This window comes from Nicotiana tabacum, chromosome 10, assembly GCF_000715075.1.
Source record: "Nicotiana tabacum cultivar K326 chromosome 10, ASM71507v2, whole genome shotgun sequence".
Classification (NCBI taxonomy): Eukaryota; Viridiplantae; Streptophyta; class Magnoliopsida; order Solanales; family Solanaceae; genus Nicotiana; species Nicotiana tabacum.
Window position 1 is genome coordinate 157,616,439 of NC_134089.1, and position 8,372 is coordinate 157,624,810.

General features: G+C 36.8%; 1 long non-coding RNA gene across 1 annotated transcript; it reads right to left on the reverse strand.

Annotated features, from left to right (window-relative positions):
* Positions 1–3,329: 3,329 nt before the first annotated feature.
* LOC107779622 (uncharacterized) lies at positions 3,330–7,878 on the reverse strand. The gene is made up of 2 exons (XR_001646651.2): positions 3,671–7,878; positions 3,330–3,576 (listed from the first exon to the last, which is right to left on the reverse strand). It is a non-coding gene; the product is annotated as an uncharacterized LOC107779622 (long non-coding RNA).
* Between the last annotated feature and the right edge of the window lie 494 nt (positions 7,879–8,372).

The window sequence follows — 8,372 nt, forward strand, 5'->3', positions numbered from 1 at the left end:
ACCTCTACCCCCAGTCGGGGCACCTATGAACTCCCCGTAATACCGAAACCTCTTATCCCTCTTAGCCTGCTCTCAGCTACACTGACGTACACCCTCGGTCCTCCGAGCTATCTCCATAACTAGCTTATAAGAAGTCCCGATCTCAACCTCTCGGGCCATAGAGGCCTGAATGCCAGTGTGTAAACCTGCAACAAACCTTTGCAATCTCTTTATGTCGGTAGGAAGCATCATAAGTGAATGGCGAGACAACTCAGAGAATCTCACCCCATAGTCGATCACTGACATCTGACTCTGCTAGAGCTGCTTAAACTGAAACAACAACTCTTCCCTCTAAGAGGGGTGGAATGTACCTATCCAGAAAGATATGGACGAACCTGTCCCAAGTCATGGGAGGAGAATCTGCTGGTCTGCCAAAAAGATAGGACTGCCACCCTCTACGGTCCTTGCCCTCCAGCGAGAAAGTAGCAAAGTCTACCCATGGGACTCCAATATCCTCATGTTTTGCAGTCTGTCCCTGCACTGATCAATAAAGTCCTGGGGGTCCTCATGTCGCTCACCTCTAAAGACAGGAGGGTGTAACCGAGTCCATCTATCCAATAGCTTCTGCGGCTCGCCGGCCACAACTAGTCTGGGCTCATGTATAGCTGCTACCACTGGTTGGGCTCTGCCCATGGGTAGTGCACCCGGGGTATGATACACGACAGCTGTATGCCTTGGAGCCTGAGTAGTAGGGGTCTGTGCTCTCCCTCCCGCCTGTGATATGTCTAGGTCTGCTTGAAATAAACTAGCCCGAGTCATAGTATCCATGAATCAATCTCTACCCTACCGTTAATAAAAGTTCCGGTGCTAACATGAAATCATTGGGCTAGCTCTGCTACAGGAACCTCCCCCTACTCCTCAATCATAGGATCCTCTACTAGATCTGCTAGTGGTATAGCCAGAGCAACTCTGGGATATCCTTGTCCTCTATCACGGGCTGGAGCCCTCTCCCGACCTTTGTCTCGGCTTTTAGCAACAGGAGGAGTAGCTCCTCCCTGATCTGGAACATCAGTTGTGCGCGTTCTCACCATCTGTGAGAGAATAAGAGAAATATACTTAGTACCATATCAACTACACGATAGGAGATGAAGAAAGAGTAGTTTCCTAATACCCTATAGCCTCTCGAAGATAAGTACGGACGTCTTTGCACTGATCCGCAAGACTCTATTAGGCTTGCTTATAACTTGTGAGACCTACATGAACCTAGTGCTATGATACCATATCGTCACGGTCCAATTCTCTTATAGGCCATGATGGCGCCCAGCGTCGCCGCTAAGCAAGCCAACAGTAAACTAACCACGTGATTTCCCTTTTTAATAAATTTTCAAGTAATTAGATTTTTCCTTAATTAAAAGATTTAAGAAACAAGAGCTTTAAATAAATAGAATGAAAGCAGTTGAGTGCGAATCATAACCCATGTTTATTTAGAATTTCTATATTTATATTATTAGCCCATAGTATGTGTCGAAGGCGACCCCTCGTCACAACTTCTTCGGGGTTAGATTTGATACTTACTAGGTACATGTTATTTATGTATTCACACTACACTTCTGCATTGGCCGTGCAAGATATGAGGCAGGTGCATCTAGCAATCGCACCGGCGTGCATCCTCGTTACCCGGAGGCCTAGTGGTGAGCTGCTTTCCTATGTTGTTCCGCAACATCCTAGAGTCTCTCCTTCACTTTCATTCCTGTCTATTTAAACTTCAGACAATAGCTAGAGTTTTGTATAATCTATTAGTGCTCATACACTTGTAACATCAGGTCTTGGCACACACTAGTAGACTTGTGGGAAGACTTAATAAATGCTTACTTATCATCAGATTTCAATAAGGAGTTCCACTAATTTTAACAACTTATTTAGCATAGGGCATATCAAAACTCTTGTCTTAAGGTCAAAAAAGGAAAAAAGAGTAGAACATATTTACTCTAATGATGTATATATAAGCGGAGACAGAATTTCCGTTAAGGAGGTTCAAAAAAGAAAAAAAGTAAAAAAAATGAAAAAAATGATGGCTAGTGGCAATTGAACCAGTTACCTCACAAAGTCTTGTGCATAATATAAAATGTACATAAGTTGTATAAAATGTACTTAGTCTTCCTGGACGCTAAGTAAATATAAAATGTCTTGTGCACCAACCTTTTAATGTATATAAGTTTGATCCTAACGCATAATCATGACATAAGTAGCAAGCGAACACGGCAATTGTGGTAATTGATGCCAAAAACACTGACTTTATTTGTATGGATTTCCAACAAATAAAAGACAAATAAACCTAAAAAGAGAATTAAAAAGAAACCACAACAACAAATTAATTAAATGGGCCAAGACAGAAGTGATGTAGCTAGAGACTCGTAGGGTGTGTTTGGTAGGGTGTGTTTGGTACGAAGGGAAATGTTTTCCATGGAAAATATTTTCCTAGAAAATGTTTTGATGGAAAATGAGTGATTTTATCATTTATTTTTTCTTGTTTAGTTTGTGAGTGAAAAACTTTTTCCGCAAAATATTTTCTAGTGTTTAGTTAGAGAATTTAAGATATTTAGGGAAATATTTTTTTATGCTACTCTCATCACCCCTCATTCCGCCAAGTCCTCATGTTTCCTTGCTTCCCCCACCTCGTCCCCTCCCTCTCCGCACTCCCAAATACCCAATGTTTTCAGGACTTTATTTTCTTCATGAATTTAATTATTTTTCTAAAAGTTCACACAAACCAAAAAAACTAATATGTTGCTTTACTTTTTACGCAAAAATAATGTTAAAATTTGTGCTCCATAACTAAAAAGAAAATACTTTTTTTTTTGTTGAAAAAAGAAAGTACTTTTTCCACAACATGAAAATAAGGTACTCATTTCATTGAAATAAAAGGAAATACTTTTCTACATCATGAAAAGAAAATACTCATTTTGTTGAAATGTAAAAAGAAAACTTTTTTTTACATCATGAAAAGAAAATACTCATTTTGATGAAATGCAAAAAAAAAATGCCTTTTTATATCATGTAAAAAAATACTCACTTGTTGAAATGCAAAAAAAAAAATCTATCTATACCATGAAAAGAAAGTAGTATTAATAATAATTTTATTTAGGGTGTGGATGGGGGTAGGCGTGGGGTGGGGTTGGGTGGGAGGGTGTGAGGTGGGTTGATGGGGATGGAGAATAGGGTGGGGAAGGTTGAGAAGAAGTTTTGGAAAATGTTTTTCCTTCTCTTGATAAGGAAAACATTTTCCTCCAATTGGAAGAAAATGAGTTCATGAGGAAAATATTTTCCAAAACATTTAAGCCAACCAAATATGAAAAAATTGAAAAATATTTTACAACCTTATTGCAAACATATGCATAATTGCATAAAAGAGTACGTATTTTAATGATCATATGATCATGTATTATAGTACAAATAAGACTTGGTAGCAGAAAGTCCTGTAGTTGTTAGAACAGCAGAGAACCAGTGTATTCATTGTCTTTTTTAGCTAGACATATTTTGACAATATTTTTGGAGAGTTCACTTTAGTTGAGCTGCATATTCTTCTATTGCCATCCACTGCAAAAAGATCAATAAAAGGGGTTATTTTTTACATACCTGAGCTTCCTTAATGTGAAGTATAACTGAAATGCAGTGGTTATTTTTGACATACCTGAACTTTCTAGACCTTACTTTTTCTTACGAATATATTTTATTTGTTAATAAGGGAATTCGCAATCACTATCTTTCGGGTGCGCACAGGATAAACCTCATTCTTGTATAATAGCCTGCAAACTACATAAAAGGGTAAACCCCGCGCATAAGGCAAGCCCCATGCACTGGGCTCGAATACAGTACAATGTCAACGAAATTTATGTAAAATTGATTATGTTGAGTTAAATTAGGAGCGATACACGCTAATTGATCCACTTTCCGTTATTAAGCAGATGTACTTCCCTGTTATTTAGGTGAATTACAATAGCGCGAATACAGTCTCGTATAGCTGGACTTCCCTATTTTTAGGCGATTTCTGCTAATGTATTTACGAATATAATAGCACGAATACATCGAATACACCCGCGTACAGCTGAACTTACAGTGGATCTTCTATCTTCTCTTCCTTAATAATTTCTGACTCTGTTCCCTATTTCTTTAAGCAAAAAACTTTACATTAAAGTCGATAGAGGGGAAATGCAGAGAAATTTCATGCACCAATTGAAAGCTGAACTTCTCAGTTTGCAATTCCGTATAAGGAAATTAAGCTGACTCTACATTAGCCTAAAATTGGTAAGTATAAACATAAAACAGAAAAGGAAAAGAGGATCTGATATCAGAAACCATTATCAGTCTTTTATGAAATTATAGTTATTGACGTTGACGGACTAAGAGATTCATATATACGTGACTTCGTCTTGCTTTTGCAACTTTCCATGTTTTCATATTTAGCTGTCAGATTTTTTAGGTACTTAAAATTAGTTGTTTATTACACGGCTAAAAGTCTAAATGTTTATCAGCCAAATAACTAAAGAAATAAAAGTATGTTTTCTTGAATAATTTATGTTTTTAGTTGAGATAGTCACACAAATATACTTCAACAATTTATGATACAAATTATATTATGTTTTTTGTCTTCTTGGTTCTCTTTACTGGAGCGGATACATCATGCGGCAAGCGGTGTCACGTGACACCGTTTTGTCGAAATTTTTATTATATATATATATATAAATAGTATATAAAACAAAAATATTGGGTATAAATATAAAAAATAACATCGCTTTTTATTATAGTGATTTATTTATTCATTTAAATTTTAACATCGTTTACCAAAAATTATGCGTACGCCCGGTCTCTTTGGATGCGTAGGATCTATTCTTTGCTCTTTCCTTCACATCTCGTAATACTAGTGTCCGCCATTGAGTGGGGTGACCACATGTAGTCGTATTTTTGGTGGGAATATGCATGTAAACTACCAATGGTGGAGAGGAAATGTTTAAAGATTTTCGACGAGAGCAAGTCAAATATCATAAATGGGGAAAAGAAAATGTTTACTGAAAATGACGAGCCTATAGCTTGACAATATTTTCTTCCTAACTAAAGAGGCAACGCATGAAGTATTCCACGTTTAGGTACAAGACCAGCTTGCATCCCATGAGATATAATGTAAGTAGCTTATCCTAAACTAAGTGTTAGGAGCTAATTTTACGATTTAAACCCGTAAACAATAGATCATATAAAAATAACTTTAATGTACCTTTTTCCTCTTATAATAGTAGAAGACCATTAGCATGTGTTTTTTGTTAGATTATTAAATAGTAACCATAGTAGAAATTAAGACACAAGCATAAACATAATCTAGAGTTAAAGTGTAAGGAAGCGTACCGTTCAACTTCATCAACACAATAACGATAGTGATCGGAAATTAAACCTGACCAACTTCCACAATCCACTAGCTACATGCTCTCATAGTCCGGAGAACTTGATTGATGGGACGTCTACCGTTACCATGTATTCAAGAGGCAGAATACGCTAGGGTTTTCTAATAGCTAGGGAAAGAGGGATTGACCTCTATTTATAAAGAGTGTCTACCCATCACACGTAAATTGTTATTGATCTTCACTTATCCACACACATAATATTTAATATTAGGCCTTTTATTTATCTACCACTTAAGCTATATCACTATCCTTTCAGCTATAACCAATTAATGCAAGTCTAAAGTCCAACATTTTTTGTTAGGTTACATTTGAAAGGAAGACAAAAAAACTACAATTATTTGATGCATGTAAATTAAATCAAAGGAATTAACCCTTAAGAAGGTATTAATTAGCAAAAGAAAAATCAAGCGCATAAGGGAAGGCTTAATAAATAATTACTTATTTTATAAGGAGTTCCACTAATTTTAACAAACTTATTTAGCATAGTGCATATCAAAACTCTTTGCATGCCGAAGAAAAAGAAAGAAGAAGAATTTTTATAGTAACAATGTATATATCTTTAGAGCTTTCGAGCAATGTAAAATTATTTTCGTGTGAACTATAAGTTACGGGTTCGAGCCGTAAAAATAGTCACTAATATTCATTACATCTCTTGAAATGCGGCATTTTTATAAATCTTACGTAAATGCGAGATGCTTTGTGCACCGGGCGGACAGATTCCCATGCGTTACGCACCCAATCGCCACTTTGTTCTCAACTCTTCTCACCTCGGTGTCATAGGTTACCGTTCTATCTTCCTCCCCTGTAACGTTCCCAAAGCAATTGCTATCCTTTTCTTGCTTTCTTTTTGTCTTGATTTTTTATAGAATAGCTATCTATCCGTCAGATTTCAGTCGGGTGAGCGATAGCGGCTCCTGTTTACTAATAGATCTGCCGCTATTAGTATAACAAGAAAAGCACATAAGTGTCACACCTCTTTTTTTTACCAAACCTCACTTAACCTTCTTAATAAATAAAAAGATTTTGTAGGGCTTGAAAAAGGGTTTTCCAATTAGAACGTGACAAAATTATATTCAAAAGAAAATAACTCAGAGTCGCCACCTAACATTTGATTTTGGTGTGTCAGGTCACCGTTTTTTCGAAAAATAATTTTCCTTTCAAAACACTTGAGACTCCAAAACTAAGTCTACACCAGAGATTTGGTAAGGGGTTTCATTTGACTCGAGAAGAAGGTGTTAGGCACTCCCCAAGTCCCGTAACTAGTACGGTTGCATACTTGATCTAATCGGCTTTTAAAATGTTCAAGTTGAGGTGAAAAATACAGAAAAAGCAAAATTTAACACACGAGGTTTGAGGTCGTCACCACCTAATAAAAGAAAAACAAAAATAAAAAAACAAAGATACTACTAACTCTACTATCGGCCTCCAAATACAGAATACTACGGGGTATTCCCCGGAATAAAATACATACAAATCCTTCGGGGTATTCTCCGGATAAATTTAACTAGGGGAACAACCTCTCGCATCAAAACTAATAAAATCCTAAGACTTGCCTACCCAAGTGTGGTCGGCCTGAGCATGCTCCTATCGATTCACACAAATAAAGCATAACTAAACTTAGTTTCAAAGCCAAATAATTCAATCTCCAATTTAATGAAAACAAAAACCAGACCAATTCATCTCAATCAACAAACACACGATAACAACAAATTAATAGGATTAGCAATATCATGATATCCAGTAAAAGAACAATGAGGAAAGGGAAGAATAGACCTCCAATATAGCTGAAAGGCAATTGTATCACTGTTTTAAGCTCAACGAAACGTGGATGGAAACTAGACTCGGCATCAACCTCGACGGAACTCCGATCTCGAATTCAAGTCCACTCCATGAGAAGATAAAAAATCAGAGACTGGGGTGTATTTTTCGGATTTGAAAAGCAGAAAACTGGAATTTTTTTTATATTGTTTCCCGTCGATTTTCTGTCCCCTTCGATCTTATTCGTCTATGGTTGTGTGTGTGTGTTTCTGAAGAAGGTGAAGCTGTGTGGTTCGGTGTCTATTGTTGTTGAAGATCAGGGGTCATTTTTGGTGAGAGTCTGGTCGCGGCAGAACTAGGGTGGAGCTGGGCGGCTGAAGGGCTGGTGGTGGTCGGCGACTGTGAGCAGCTGGTCTCAAAGAGAGGTCGGGGCGGGATCGTTTGGTCGTTCAGCTCAGGAAGACGAGGAAGGCATCCATGGGTTTGTGAGGAGTGACGATTTGAGTTCAGCTCTTGTCTTCTTAAAAAAGAAAGGTTCATCTAGGGTTTGTGTTTTTTGTGTAATGTGTGAGGAAGATGAAGCTGAAGGTTTGGTATGGCTTGGATGTGGTGGGCGGCATTGCTAGTGGTTATGGGGACTAGGGTTTCGTTGTTGTCTCTAGGTTGAAGATGGCAGACATGGGTCTTTAGTCTTGTGTCCTAGGGATTTTTTTTGTGTCTTTTTGAAGAAAGGGTAATGGGCTAGGTCTTGTTGGGCTTCCAAATTGGGCTCAAAGACTAAAAATCAATAGCAAATTACTACTAGAATACTAGTAATTGACTTTAACTACATAAAATTTATATTGATATGAAACCATCATTTTTCAAAAATTATATATTAAAATGAAAGTAGAGAAAAGTTAATTAGAATGATAGCAAACTTAGATTAATATTACTACAAAAGATTAATGGCCTCAACTCAAATGCAAAGATAAAAGATAAGATAAAAATTATTTTTTTTTTCGAATTTTACGTTCTACTATTAGACTAAAAGTGAAATATAGGCTAAATCCTATTAAAATAAAAATAAGTAAATATTTTTTAAAAATACTACTTTTAAAAGTTGCGCGGGTCAAAAATTACGTGCTTATAGTTGCCCCTCTTTGCTCGTAAACACAAAGAGTTTTCGGAGCAAAGAACAAT